Raw genomic sequence first — 15853 nt, 5'->3', positions numbered from 1 at the left:
TTAAACTACCAAGTCTGCTATTGCCAAGTACTAGTACATAATAAAAGCATCAAACAAACATATATCTATGTCCTATGATCACTGCATTGTCTTGCCAAATCAAAATAGAGACACGGTTCAAATCATATCAGTTCAAGACAAAGCAGCAATGAAAGAATACAAAGCGTGGGAAACTACACAACACAACAAGATTTCAGATGGGTACCACGGGTCTACATGTACAGCAACACTATTGGCTATGTTGTGATGCTAGTAATGTGCATGATATGAGAAGTCAACTTTATACACAATTGAAATTGAAATCAACAGAGCTATTGATAAGAGCAAGCCTGTTAAAGAAACATGCGTGAACATACCTGCTGTGCCATTTGAGTTTCGATTGGATCCTTCAATTTAAAAATAAGTTTGTATGAGTAAATACAGTGATACGAGAGCAAAGCAGTATGCACGATAGCAATCATAAATAAGTTTGTATGAGTAAATACAGTGATACGAGAGCAAAGCAGTATGCACGATAGCAATCATAGTTAAAAAGGCGCGCCTAAGCGAGCGCTTAAGCGCGACTAGGCTCTAGTCGTTGGCAAAACGCATTGCGCATAACTACGCTTAATCTGTGCATAACTGCGCATAAGCATGCGCTTTGGTCAGTAAAGCGCAAGGCGGTGGCAAAACGCACAATGAACGCCTAGCGCTTTTTTGAACTATGATTGCAATGGAATCTGAAATTAGAACAGTTGTTCTTCAGGTTTAGGCACTTGTTCTACATGAACAGACTACAGTAAGACGCAAGAATATAGTACTTAAAAATAGAAAATGAGCTCATAGACCTTACCACATTCTTGGTTCGGGACCAGTACAGAACAAGGCGTTCCCAGTCATCGTCCAGTAAATGTGTCTCAGGAGAACGTAAGGGAATTTGATCAGTTTCTTTGCCGGTGAAGTAAGTTTTCTTCAGGTAATTCCGATACTACCACCAAGCATTCTTGAAGATAGCAGAGGTATTAGCACAGGTTACCTCATCCTGAGTTTCCAAATCGGTCCTTCTCTATAGAGAAAAATGGGAAAATTTGCTGTATTATAACCATCATGGAGGTAGGATGTATGGGACAAAGCAAAGTAATTGCCATGAATAACATTACTTACACATAACTCCTAGACAAACACCTGCAACTTGCATTTTCCTTCATCTTCAGTATAATATTTCCAAGATGGAAAGATACGCACATACGATTTAACAACATCAAATGCGATAGATGCTAAACTACGACTAGATGGTTGTGCTTCCTCCACAGGAATAGGCGTACTAACTGGTGGAGTTGGGGTTCACCGTGGTAGTACTGGCCCTTTGGGCACTGGAGCTGCCTTACTAACTGCTCTTGTTTGGGAGCTCTGTGGTGGAGTTGGTGCTGTGTCAACAAGAACTGGGTTACTATCTGCTGGGGTTGGGGTTAGATTGGGTGAAGCTAGTTCTCTGTCCATCGCAGTAGGGGTACAATCTGTGAGAGTTTGGGTTATGTGTGGTAGGGCTGGTTCTCGTGCATGTACAACCGGGGTGCTTTCTCCATCAAGAGGTAGCACTGTTTTATTTGAAGACCGTGTTTTTAGTCCGCTAGATACTGGCATCACCCGCTCCAATTCAAATGGCTGATAAACATGAAACATAGTTGAATGTATAGACATTGTATGAGAGACAGATGCAATAGATAGTGTGGAAAAAAGAGGACATGAAATAGTTGACATGTATATTGTTTAACTAAAAAGGATAGCATCACATAATTTCACATATATGATGTCTATCTAAACTGGATAGCATAGCATAACATAATTCAACGATATGATGAATAACTAAACAGGATCGCATAACATAATTCACCTACATGTTATCTAAGTAATCAGGATCGCATCATTTAATTCACATATGTGATTTATATGCTAAACAAAGGGCATTAGATATGATGTCTGAACTAAGAACATGGTGTTGAATATTGTGTATATGATGTCTAAACTATGCACTGCAAGACACCATATGCATGATATGAGCAGTATAACTGTGCCAAGTTAGAGCATACACCTCGGTGGGGGAATAGGACTGGTCATCTGTCTCTGAATCCATCTCTGGGGAGCTATCGGGACCCAACAAGAGATCTGCTTCGACAGGTAGCATTGTCTGCTCTGAAGGCCTTGTTTTCACTCCAGATTTTTCAACCCCCCACCCAAATGGCTGATTCACAGGAAGAGTAGTTTAATGTACAAACATTGTCGACAAATGGAAATGTAATGAAGAAAAGGATGGGCAAGATATCATTCAAATATATGATGCCTGGTTAAACAGGATGGCATTGCATATTTCACATATATTATGGCTGGCTAAAAGACATGAGACTGCATAATTCCCATATCTGATATAGAAACTAAACAGGTGGCATTACATAACATGTCTAAACTAAGCAGATGACATATATGATGTCAAAAGTAGGCACTGCAAGGCAACATATGCATGATATGACTAACATCATCATGCCAAGGTAGAGCAAACACCTTGGGGGGTAAATAGGAGTGGTCAGCGGCGTCTGAATCCGCCTCAGAACAGATATCTTCCTCTCGATTACAATCTGGAGAGGGGTGGGGAGGGTTTGCCATTGAACCCACCATGGAGCGATGTCTGCATGACATTGTATTGCCATGCAAAACTCTTCTCTTTTCCTCTACATGTTCAGCATGACTGTGTACAATATCTGACATGCATACGAAAAAAAATATGGTGAGATTATGTAAGGAGATCATGCAGAAATTTAGAGTGATGGTAACAACCAGTGGATGGATCCAAAAATAATGATAGCAGGCTGATGATTGCTTTAATTTAATAAAAAGACAGATGATGATTGCTTTACTATTTGTTTCCCACCCAAGATGAACAACATAGGCATACCCTAGGTGAACCAGATATTAGACAGAGATATTATTCATCGCTTCCTCGATATGTGCCCCACAACTAATTTAGAACTCAAGTTTGAACATTAATTTGGACCTGACTTGGAATCCAAGGGGTGAACAGGACGATAAAGTAGCAGGTAGTTTTAAGCAATGCATAACATAAGCAGAAACAAAAGAGTGTGACCTCTCTTGTGGACCCGTGTACTCCTCGGGTTCATCTGCTGAGTCGATGATGGTGATGCCGTTGCACTGGGTGCCGGCGGCAGGGAAGGAAATCTGAGGTGGCGAAAGACGGTCAGGAGTCGTGATGTCTGGTTTGGTGGATGTTTCTCTCGATGGAGCAGCTCAGGTGAGGTGGACAACATCGCGGCAGGAGCAGGACAAACCACACAAAGTTCCCTTTGACACCTACCTGTAACTGAAGTAATTCTGTAAGGGCTCATTTGGCTTGCATGATTCTAAAAACGCAGGGATAGGAAAAACACCGGAATAGGATAGGAATGCACATGGTAAACAGAGCATTTGTAAACGCAAGATTTCTGTCAACTTGGGTGTTTGGTTTACAGGAATTGGAAGAGCAGAGGAATGCAAAGAAGCATGGCCAAAATAAAGTGAAACCATATGAAAGCGTGTACAGTTAGAATGTTATTCTGCCACTAATGCACTTGGTCTTGTTTTCATGCATAGGATTTTGAAAAGTAGGTCCAGGTGGATGTTTTGCTTCATTCCTTTCAACAAAATGCATGAACAATTGAATAGTAGAGTGCCATTGGAAAATTCCCTATTGCTATGTTTTTCCGTTGAACCAAAATAGCCCTAATGGATCGACTTGAATGTATAGTAATAAGTGATGCAACAAGTGTACAACCTCTTTGCCGTAGCCGTGTTGACCTCAGCATCATTAGGTTGGTTGCTGAAGCAGTTGAGACAGAGGTGGCTGTCAGAGGTGTGGAGGAAGATCTGAGGAATCTGTGGACGACGTCCAGGGCACTGCTCTGTTGTGATGGATCGTTCTGTCGTTGGAGCAGCTCCGATGAGCCGTAAGACGTCAAGGCTGAAGCGGCACAAGACAGACATCGTCAATCTCAAGTGGGATTCTAATAGCATCTCTAATAGATGATGTAAAATAGATGTAAAATTTACATCACCAAAAACCACCTGACTACAACAGATGAGGTAAAAACTGTTGACTCTGAACTTAACTGTTGAAACTGAAATTTACTGTGGAATGTGAATGTTACTGTCGAAACTGAACGCAATGGTAGCAGAGAGGCACTTGACATGTAGTTTAGGGAGGGCGTACAGTTCAACTTCGACCTGCACCCCCCTGAGCTGCCAGCCACCACCGGACGAACCGCCGGCCCCAGCGCCGCCTTGCCGCCCCGAAACAACTCCCCACCGCCGGTCCGCCGCCACCCCGGCCAGCCCTCTAGGCCCCCCGGCCCCACCCTGAACCCTAAGATAGATAGTGGGGTACCTCTCCGGCGAGCCCCCGTCCCCGCTGCGGGTGGTTCTTCCTTAACTCCGGCAAGCCCGCCCACCCCCTGAAAATCTACTGACCCAAAAGTCGATTCAGTCGACTCAAGTGTAGCTAAATCGGAGCAGAGCAATAGCACGAGCGAGGGGCAGAGCAGCAGCAGCAGCGCGAGCGAGAGCCGGAGCAGCAGCAGCAGCGCGAGCGAGCAAGCGAGAGCCGGAGCAGCAGCAGCAGATCCGGCTGGTAAGGACGCTACCGCCGAAGGGGCCTCGCACTGGGGGAGTGCCGCTGTGGAGATGTCGCCCGCGGCGCCGGCTTCAAGGTAGCCGCTCCATGGGGTTGTGGGATGGAGCACCGTCGGCGCCAGGAGGTCGAGTTAAGAAGAAGGTGCGACGCGATGAGTGTACAACCTCTTTGTTGGCGCCGAGTAGGCCTCAGCTTCGTCTGAGGAGTCGGTGAGGATGTTGTGGTTCCGGTGGAGCAGGTTAAGGCGGTGCTGTGGGGATGGAGTAGCTGTGATAGACGAGGCGATCGTCGGAGCAGCTCCTTGGAGGTGGAGGACGGGGAGGCTGAACCGGCGGGACAACGAGATGGATGACGGATCCTCATCCGGGGAGGTGGACAAGGGACGTCGAGCTGTTGCGGTGGACGACATCGTCGGGGAAGAGGCTCCGGCTGGGCAGCGGTGAGGTGGCGGACGGAGGAGGGTGGGGTTTCGTGGCTGGAGCGGAGAGGTTATGGCGACCTGGGATTTCAAATGGCAAAAAGGAGGCGATGGGAGGAGGTGAACCATGACTTAGGGACGCGCTTGTCCAAAATGTAGGGTGTGTTACAAAAGTACCCCCCCCCCCGGTTTGAACTAGCGGCCCTCTCGGCTTAGGGTTAGAAGGGGGATTTCGTGTGTCGGGATTTGGCAGCTGGAGGGTTTTTCGCGCGCGTTGTAATTTCGGGATAGCAAGGCGCGAGTTGTGAAGGCGCCAGTTTTGGGAGCACGATATCTGAATTTTCGGGATATAACAAGGCGCGGGTTGAATTTTAGGGACAAGCCTAACGTGTAATATTGTACATGTACGTACAAAATCAATTCGCACTTCCCTCAACCAAAAAGAAAACGAAAAAAATAAAACTATTCACACCACACAAAGAGAGTCTTGCCCCGTTTTACTATAAAAATGCTATTCAAAGCTACTCCCTCCTTCCATCTATATAGGGCCTAATGCGTTTTTCGACATGCAACTTACACAAAGCACAAATGCTAACTTTGACCAAATATTGGAGCAATAATATATGACATGCAACTTACACAAAGCACATCGTTAAATTCGTCTGTGAAAGGTTCTTTCAATGATATAATTTTCACATTGTGCATGTCATGTACTATTAATCTTGTCAATGGTCAAAGGCGGTCTTAAAAAAAGCATTACGCCCTATATAGATGGAAGGAGGGGGGATGAATCCATTTTATGTCCAATTAATTTTTTTCGCTTGCTGTATAATGCATGTAACGTACTCATACCAACATTTTAGTGCATTCCAAATGTCTATACTACCGCTGCAATTCGAACCGAATTTGAATTCGTTTCTCTATTTCAATAAGAATCTACAATCATGATTGTTGCCAACTTCAACCATCATTCGTGTATTACCTTAATAACACACCACATGATTACTATAGAGATAGATATGAACTATGTGTACTACATGAACTCAAATTCTATTTTTTGAATACACTTGATGTTGATTCCAAATAATAGTACATTTGATGTACTAACTATATATTCATAATCTAAACCATGTTCCATACGTACACCGTGTTTATCACACATAGTATAGTGCCTCGCCCCCTACATTATGACAAGTATTTAGACCTGAGCTGCAAAAGCCACACATTAGCCCAAATTATGATCAATGTTCTATATATTATACGTAGTACTAGCAAGATGCCCATGCGTTCCACAGAACATCAACATGATCAAGGGGGGGCCTAATTTGCAAATATGGAGAGGGGTGTGGGTATCTTTTTTCAAAATTCCATAGTTTCCTTCCTATCCGTCAGATATAAATCGGACGGCCTATATTGCAGGATGGCAGGCACACCATCATCAACAACTCCTTTTTTTATAAGAGTACAGATAAAATATGTTATATGTAGTATAACATGTTCATAACCACATCATGTGTATCACCGTTATATATATTCACACATGCGTGGGTTTAAAACACTATGATAAATTGTTCAAATATCTGAATTCGCTTTTTATAATGAAGTATGATCTCTATTCGTCTTTTACACCAACACAATCCTCTTATCTTTGTAGCTAGCGCTAACTTTCTCTCGTGCATGCACACGCCTGCATCCCTCTCACCCTCCCTCAGCACTCTCTAGCTGCATCGCGCAAATTCCTCTTTTCACTTTAGGTCGTTCACCCACGGTGTGTGTAGGCCCCCCAGCTCCTTCTTTACGGCACACATCGATCGATATGCCTCTCTAGCCAGGTGTGCCAAGCACAAACACAAGCTTCCCCTCTTCTCTTATTACCGTCCATGCCTCACTCCCACCACTCTTTTCATCGATCTCGTACTCGCACACTCCTTCCCCCTCGATATAGTATGACTCTCGCACCACCTCCTAGATGCATCCCTCTCTCTCTATCCTTCTCCCCGTGCCTCATTTGCTTCTAACACACACATGCATGTATACCGATCGATCTCCCAACATATACCTAGGTCGACTTTAACTATCCCCCCCATCGATCGACGTACCTCACAAGTTATGTCTCTCCTTTCTCTGACAAAGGACGATTGATCTTCCTATGTAGTTATGTCTGCTTACCACAACCATATCGTCCCCCTCATCATTCGTGCATGCCTCCTAACCCGTCTCTCACACACACGTGCACAGACAGGGAGCCATCCCCTCTCTTCTTGATATTGCAGGCGTGCCCTCCGGTTGTCTAGCAAGCCTATCCCACCATTTGTTAGAAGCAACTCCACTACCACCCCCTCCAACACTCTAGCTCTGTCTCTCTCCCAACCTTATTCCTCTCCTACACATATGCATGGATGCCGATCGATATCCCTTAATACATGAGGTAGATCGATCTCCCTTAATACATGAGGTAGGCCTCTCTCCTCCTCCACACATATACCAGCCGTTGTACCTCTATAGTTAATTAGGCCTCCCTCCCCCCCACCACACACCGATAGTTGAGCACTGTAGGTAGGTATCCATGCCACAAAGACAAACTGCACCTGTCCCCTCTCACGTTCCAGTAGGCCAGCCACTCTATATCTTTGACGTGGGCACAGACAAATTCGATGGCACTCTTTATCGATCGCGCGCGCACACACACACACATCATACCTCTCTTCGATTCTATGGACACCTCAAGCCGATGATACCTCCACTCTCTTCTCGTGGATCGCCTGAGGGAGTCCTGGACTAAGGGGTCCTCGGGCGTCCGGCCTGTTAGCCATGGGCTGGATTGATGGGCTGTGAAGATACGAAGACCGAAGAGTGCACCCGTGTCCGGATGGGACTCTCCTTGGCGTGGAAGGCAAGCTTGGCGACCAAATATGTAGATTATTTTCCTTTGGAACCGACCTTGTGTAACCCTAGATCCTCCCGGTGCCTATATAAACCGGAGGACTTAGTCCGGAAAGGAGATATTCATTACCTTAGTCATACAGGCTAGACTTTTAGGGTTTAGCCATTACGATCTCGTGGTAGATCAACTCTTGTAATACTCATATTCATCAAGATCAATCAAGCAGGAAGTAGGGTATTACCTCCATAGAGAGGGCCCGAACCTGGGTAAACATCGTGTCCCCTGTCTCCTGTTACGATCGACCTTAGATGCACAGTTTGGGACCCCCTACCCGAGATCCGCCGGTTTTGACACCGACATTGGTGCTTTCATTGAGAGTTCCACTGTGCCGTCGACGACAGGATCGATGACTCGCCTCGTCCTTAAAGACAATATCACCACCGGAGGAGAACTGGCCCCAGGCCAAACCCTTCGGCTGGGCGACTTTACCATGACCGCCCGTTCGGCCGCTAAGCCGACGATGACCTCTCGGGCCATCGAAAATCCCCTTCATATCGACCCCAAACACTCCAAGCAGATGGATCCGGCGGAGTTTTCATCTTTAAACGAGCTCCTTGATCGGATCGCCGCCCTGGGAATCACCACAGATTACGATCGGATCCGGCTTAAACCCGACCAAAGAGAAATCAAATCTCCACCGGTCACCCACCAGATAGCGGTAGTCGAGGAGCAAGACGGCGAATCTTCCCCTATAATAAAGACGGACTATGTCCGGGTCGCCAACCCTGCAGAGCCGGTCACCCACCAGCAAAAGGAGGTGACCGGCCTTCCGAACATAGAATCGGACGGCGGGCACAGGCAACCAGAAGATACTCCGGAGCCCGGACTCTTGAGTCTGGAAAACATTCAGACTCCGGATCATCGACCGAGTCAGGGTCCAAATCCAATTCCACCCACCCACCCAGACATAAGCGCTCTCATGAGCATACAACAGCAGTCTCAGGAAACGGTCCACCACTTCTGGGCCAGATTCCTCCTTGTCAAGGACAAAGTTAAAGATTGCCGCGACAAGGACGCGATATTTGCGTTCCGCAACAATTGCACGAACGAAGGAATCCTCAACGCCATTAATCGCCACCGTATACTACACTTCGCTGACTTTGAAACTATCGTACAGAAGTACAGCGCAATGGAAAGCGCCTGGAAATATCAGGCAGCTTATTAGGAGCCATCGGTCCCAACTCAACCGCTGGTCCACGCGAAAAGGGCACATCCTCGTGACACGCCCAGTCTAATAGCCAAGAAACATAAACCCATTACGCGGCATGGAACCGTTCTGGAGGGATGGCTCGATGGCCCATGCAAAATACACACAACACGGGACACCATACCAACCCACAGCCTTAGAGCATGCTGGATACTCCGGCAGGTAGCCAAGAGCGGCGAGGACATCCTTACCAAAAACGCCCCAGAGCAACACCCTCCAGAAGACGACGACCCCAGAGTATTGACGGTCTTCGAGATATTCGCTTCAAACAGTAAGCGCAAAAGGGCACTCCGCGACCTCGCCGAGGTCTGCCAAATCGCCGCGATAAACCCTTGGAATGACACGGCTATAACCTTTAATGACGGTGACGAACCGAAATACAAGGCAGTCCGAGCGCCAGCCGCATTAGTCCTCAGTCCCATCATGGACAGCTTTAGACTCACCAAGGTCCTCATGGACAGCGGCAGCGGACTAAACCTCATCTATGAGGATACACTCCACAAAATGGAAATAGACAGGAGCCGCATCAAGCAAAGCAGCACGACCTTTCGAGGAATCATTCCTAGTTGGGAGGCGCGGTGTGCGGGAAAAATCACACTTGACGTGGTATTCGGCACGCCGGAGAATTATCGGTCTGAAGAGATCACCTTCCAAGTGGCTCCTTTCAGCAGCGGATACCACGCCCTGTTGGGGCGGGACGCTTTTACACGCTTCCAGGCTATACCTCATTACGGGTATTGAAGCTCAAAATGCCCGGACCAAACGGCATAATCACTCTTGTTAGTGATCCGGACATAGCACTCCGCGCCGAAAACAAAACCACATCCCTGGCCCTTGAGGCATTATCTGAAGCCCTCACGGCCGAAGAATTAACCGTACTACGCTCTACGGTGGATAAGGACGATGTGATCTTAGACAAACGACCCAAATCCACCTCCTTCAAGCCGGCAGAAGAAATAGTCAAATTCCAGGTCCACCCAACGGACCCCAAGAAGACAACATCTATCGGAGCACAACTAGACCCAACGGTCGACGCCGCGCTACGGGATTTCCTTCGCGAAAACTGGGATATATTCGCCTGGCACCCTTCTGATATGCCTGGAATCCCACGCAAACTGGCCGAGCATTGTCTCAATATATTAAAGGGATATAAACCAGTCAAACAAGCACTGCGGCGCTTTTTCGAACCCAAACGGCAAGCCATGGGGGAAGAGTTAGCCAAGCTAATTGAGGACGGATTCATTAGAGAAATAAAACATCCGGACTGGCTAGCAAACTTGGTGATGGTACCAAAGGACAAATCCTGGCGCCTGTGCATCGATTTCAAATACCTCAACAAGGCTTGCCCTAAGGGTCCCTTCCCTCTCCCCCGCATCGATCAAATCATCGATGCTACCGCAGGACACGACTCACTGTGCTTCCTTGATGCATATTCCGGATACCATCAAATCAAAATGAAGGAGTCCGATCAAGCTGCAACAGCATTCATTACCCCATATGGGCCATTCTGCTTCAACACCATGCCCTTCGGGCTTAAGAACGCCGGCGCCGCATATCAACGCATGATTCAAACATGCCTGGAGAAACAGATTGGCAAGACAGTTGAAGCTTATGTCGACGATGTCGTCATCAAAACAAGGCACGTCGAGACACTAATAGACGATTTACGTCTCACATTCGACAACCTCCGCGCGTATGGAATTAAGCTCAATCCAGAAAAGTGCGTTTTCTGCGTCCCCGAGGGAAAACTGTTGGGCTTCATCATTTCCAATAGAGGAATTGAAGCAAATCCAGCCAAAATCCGAGCTATGTCACAATTGGCTACGCCAACAGACCTTAAACAAGTCCAAAAACTCGTGGGTTGTGTGGCAGCTCTAAGCCGCTTTATCTCCAGATTGGGAGAAAAGACACTGCCACTCTATCGCCTTCTAGGCGAACCGATCACTTCGAGTGGACGGACGCGGCAACAGCCGGACTGGAGGAAATAAAAACCCTTCTTGCGAGCAACCCAATCCTGGCCGCGCCAAACGTCGGTGAACCGATGTTATTATACATATTGGCAACACATCACGTGGTGAGCGCCGTGCTCGTCGTTGAACGAGAACAGGACGGACACAAATTCCCGCTTCAGAAGCCAGTATACTACGTATCCAATGTCCTCACACCATGCAAATCCCAGTACCCCCATTATCAAAAGATAGCATACGCGGTCTTCATGGCATCCCGAAAGCTCCGTCACTACTTCCAAGAGTTCTCGATTACTGTGGCTTCCGAAGTACCACTCGACGACATAATAAAAAACTATGATGCCACGGGCCGGATTGCCAAATGGGCCATTGAGCTCCTTCCATTTGATATTACATACAAACCACGTGGAGCTATCAAATCCCAAGTACTGGCTGACTTCGTCGCCGAATGGACAGAGGCCGAACTCCCTAAAGAGTACGACACATATTCCAATTGGGTTATGTACTTCGATGGCTCCAAAATACTGGCAGGGCTAGGAGCGGGCGTCGTTTTAACGTCCCCTACTGTAGACGTCATTCAGTATGTACTCCAAATACTATGCACAGACTCTAACAAAGCAGCCGAATACGAGGCCTTATTGCACGGTCTCCGGATGGCTGTCTCCATGGGCATACAATGCCTGGAAGTGCGCAGGGACACAAACCTCGCAATATCTCAAATAAATGGAGACTTAGATGCCAAAGATCCGAAGATGGTAGCTTATCATAATAAAAATGCCGGCTCGGTTCGAGGGGCTCGAGTTCCATCATGTGGCTCGAGAGAGAGATCAAACGGCGGGCGTTCTTGCTCGTATCGGTGCTAAGCGCGACCCCGTCCCGCCTAATATCTTTCTGGAAAGGCTTTTTAAGCCATCCGTGGTGTGGCAGGGGAAAACGGCAACACTAGTCCGGATCCGAACATAACCCCAGATTCCGAAGACACCGACATCGTCGGAGGCTCAGCCACCGAAATAATACCATTGGCGCATCTCATCATGGCAGTCATTGCCCCGTGGACCAAACCCTTCCTGGCCTACCTTAACAGGAAGGATCTTCCTGAGGACCAGAATGAGGCTCGCCGCATTGTCCGGCGTTCGAAGGCCTACAAGGTTCATGACGGAGAGCTCTATAAGAAAAGCGCTACCGGAGTCCTTCAAAGATGTATCTCCGAGGAGGAAGGGCGGAAGCTACTGGCTGAGATTCATGCCGGCCTCGGCGGGCACCATGCCGCAGCTCGGGCCCTTGTTAGCAAGGCCTTCCGTACATGATTCTATTGGCCTACGGCCCGAGCGGATGCACAGGACCTTGTCCAACGTTGCGTTGGATGCCAACTCTTCGCCAACCAAACCCATATGCCCCCACCGCCCTACAAACAATCCCCATCACTTGGCCTCTTGCGGTCCGGGGACTGGATATGGTTGGACCCCTTAAAGGAGGAAGCCATAAGAAAAAAAAATTGCTAGTCATGGTGGAAAAATTCACCAAGTGGATAGAGGCTAAACCAGTTAAAACGGCCGAGTCTGGGCCAGTAATAGACTTTATATCCGGTGTTGTACACCGTTACGGTGTTCCGCACAACATCATCACTGATAACGGCTCCAATTTCACAGCCGACGAAGTGAAAACCTGGTGCGCTAATCTGGGCATCAAGCTCGATTACGCCTCTGTATATCATCCACAAACAAACGGTCAAGTCGAAAGAGCCAATGGTCTTATTATGAGCGGCATTAAGCCTAGACTAGTGCGGTCTTTTAAAGAGTCAGACAAGCACTGGGTTGAGGAGCTCGACTCCGTACTCTGGGGGGTTGCGGACCACGCCCAATCGCACTACCGGATTCACACCTTTCTTTATGGTGTACGGCGCAGAGGTAGTACTACCTTGCGACATTATTCATGACTCACCTCGAGTGCGCATGTACGAAGAGAGAGAGGCCGAGCTTGATCGGCAGGACAGCTTAGATGCCCTGGAGGAGGAGCGCGACGTCGCAAAAGCAGAGAGGTGCGGGCCAAAACTTACAACGTCGGCGAACTCGTTCTGCGCCTGCCGGAGAAGAAAAAGGACAAGATCAAGCCCAAGTGGGAGGGTCCCTTCATCATCGACGAAGTTCTCACCGGAGGGGCGTACCGCCTGCGTGATGCGTCAGACAATCGATTAGAGCCGAACCCCTGGAACGTGGCCAAACTCCGAAGATTCTATGCCTAGCACGGAAATTGTTGTTCGTCTCCTTCCCCCTATTGTTTCCATTATTTTTTATCTCTCTTTTCGTTTTTATTTTTAGCTTTAAAAGCTTTCGTGCGGTTAGACCGTACACCCCCGACGCATACGTCTTGAAGTATGTACTTCTATTATACCTAGGGGCTTCTTGGACTGAAGCTTGCTATTGTTATTTTCCGAGCATCACGCTCCTCACATATGTGTTTTCTCCCATATGTACCTTTTCTTCGCCATTATATGCATCGATATGACTTAAGTTTTGGCCAAGCTGGGTTGCCTAGCTCCTGTGCTTATGCCCTACGTTCCCGTTAGTTCGGCCAGGGCATAAAGGGAGCACATCTGCGATTGTTACTGCCGGGTCATCCGGATGTGTACCTCAGACTGGGTGAAGCCGAAAGCTAGCGTTCTTAAGGGAATATTCGGTCGATGAACTAAAGATTTTTTGCACTCGTCCCATTGTGAACCCCAGAAGCTATACACATTGCGAATTCTTCATCACAGTTCGGACATGCACATCGATGCATGCACACCCAGGGAAAGGAACCCTTAACGGAACTATTCTCTCTGGAAGATGTTTCTTACACTTTTAATGTAATATAACATAACTAGCCGGATAATTGTCTGTTCAAGCAACTATGACCCCTACGCCTGGTTTCCATGCATACCCGGTCTACTCGGCCGTTCTGGTATTCGGAAACACTCCGCACCTTCGGGTCGAGAGGTTGAAGCGAAAAGGTCCACCATGACAATCGTTTTACAAGTCAGCTAGAGTTACATATGAAAAGGAAAGTACATAGTCACTTGGACTCAAAAACTTCCTCCTCTATGCCGTCCAGCAGGCTATCTAACTTACAATCCTTCTGGGAATACTTGGCGGCTACTTCTACTTGGTTATATACTAAACTAACAGGAATTTCTTCCCCATTTGACCCTAGCGGTTTGACCCGGGCCATGTGATTTGGATCCAGCTTGGTATATCGTGTTTTTACCATGGCCCAGGCCTCTCGCGCACCCTCTCGGCAAGCCGATATCTTCCACAGTCGGATACGCCGCCGCGCTCCCTTGAACAGCTCTACAAGCTTCTCCATACTCCTTGGAGGGGAGTCGGATGGCCATAAGGCCTTGGCTACACTCCGCATTGCCTGTCGAGCTTGCTCGTGTAACTGCGATAGCCCTTGCAGGAGATCACTTGATGATCCGGACACCTCCTCTTCGGGACGGTCTGTCAACATACCTGCAATCACAGCTATATCAGTTACTTTTACCTCCAAAACCATTATAAGGTCAATTTGGCCACGTACTGAATATGCCGCCTCGCAGCCTTTTGTTCTCCTTCATGGAGTCGGCTAGCTGGGCTCGTACATCTTTCAGTTCTTCGCCCAGTTTGGTGTTTGAATCTTGGAGTTTGTTTTTCTCCTCTCTGACTCGGGCCAGGATACGCTCGTCTGCGGCGTGTAGTCTTTTTGCCTCTTTCTCTCCCGCTTGAGCGGTTTTCAACTTCTCTTGCAGTTGACCTGATGATCCAATTATGAGATAAGCAACAGTATTAGCACAGCTACTATATAATTGTTATTCCTCGATGGAGGGGAACCTTACCAGAAGATGCCTTCTTGGACTCTTTCAGTTCGGCGATAGAAGCATTTAGCTGTGTCCGACACTGCTCCAGCTCTTGAGCTAGCAGGTTGTTCCTCTCCGTCAGAACCTGGTTATACATTGATCCTTAAATCACTTGTGCCAACTGCTTTCAGTCTCGGGGGCTACTAGCACGTGCTTATCCTTTTCGGACAAAATAAATCTTACCCGCACATCCGTTAAATGCTGCTTTGTGGCTCTGCTAGGCCCATCTCAGGCAGCTCGGATGTATGCGTCGGCCCAGTTGAAGGCATCACACGCCTCTTTCGAACAGTGGGTGTCTCGTAAAATGGCCCTCCAGCGCCGATGATTCATGGCGCTCTCCACTTCCGAGTTGGTGACGGACATATTTTCCGAGCCCTCGGCCGAAGGACCGTCCGACGTCACTCCCATATCGGCCCCCACCCCCTCGGCTGGGGCTGGATCCTGGCTGCTGGGATTATTACTGCCCGGACCCCCGGACAAAGTCCGGCGGACTCTTTTCCTGATATAGGATGAACATGAAAGTCAAAATTGGATGCGACTATTAAAAAACATATTTGCAAACCCATACCTCTTTAACGAGGACCGACCGTGTCTTCGCCTGCCTTCCTCTTTGAAGGCTTGCCCGGTGCGGGAGCCGCTCTCTTTGGAGTCACTCCTAGAGTAGCACGGTATGTCGAATGCCTCCCCTTCGAAGCACGAGACAGTGCGGTGGGTGAGGCGGAACGAGGGAATCCTTTCGGAGAAGATGTCTCCTGACTACTTACGTGTGAAGCGGGGAGAAGACCAGGG

Source organism: Triticum aestivum, chromosome 3D (genome assembly GCF_018294505.1).
Source record: "Triticum aestivum cultivar Chinese Spring chromosome 3D, IWGSC CS RefSeq v2.1, whole genome shotgun sequence".
NCBI lineage: Eukaryota > Viridiplantae > Streptophyta > Magnoliopsida > Poales > Poaceae > Triticum > Triticum aestivum.
The sequence above is the reverse complement of the archived record's forward strand: the minus strand, read 5'-3'. Positions refer to the sequence as shown.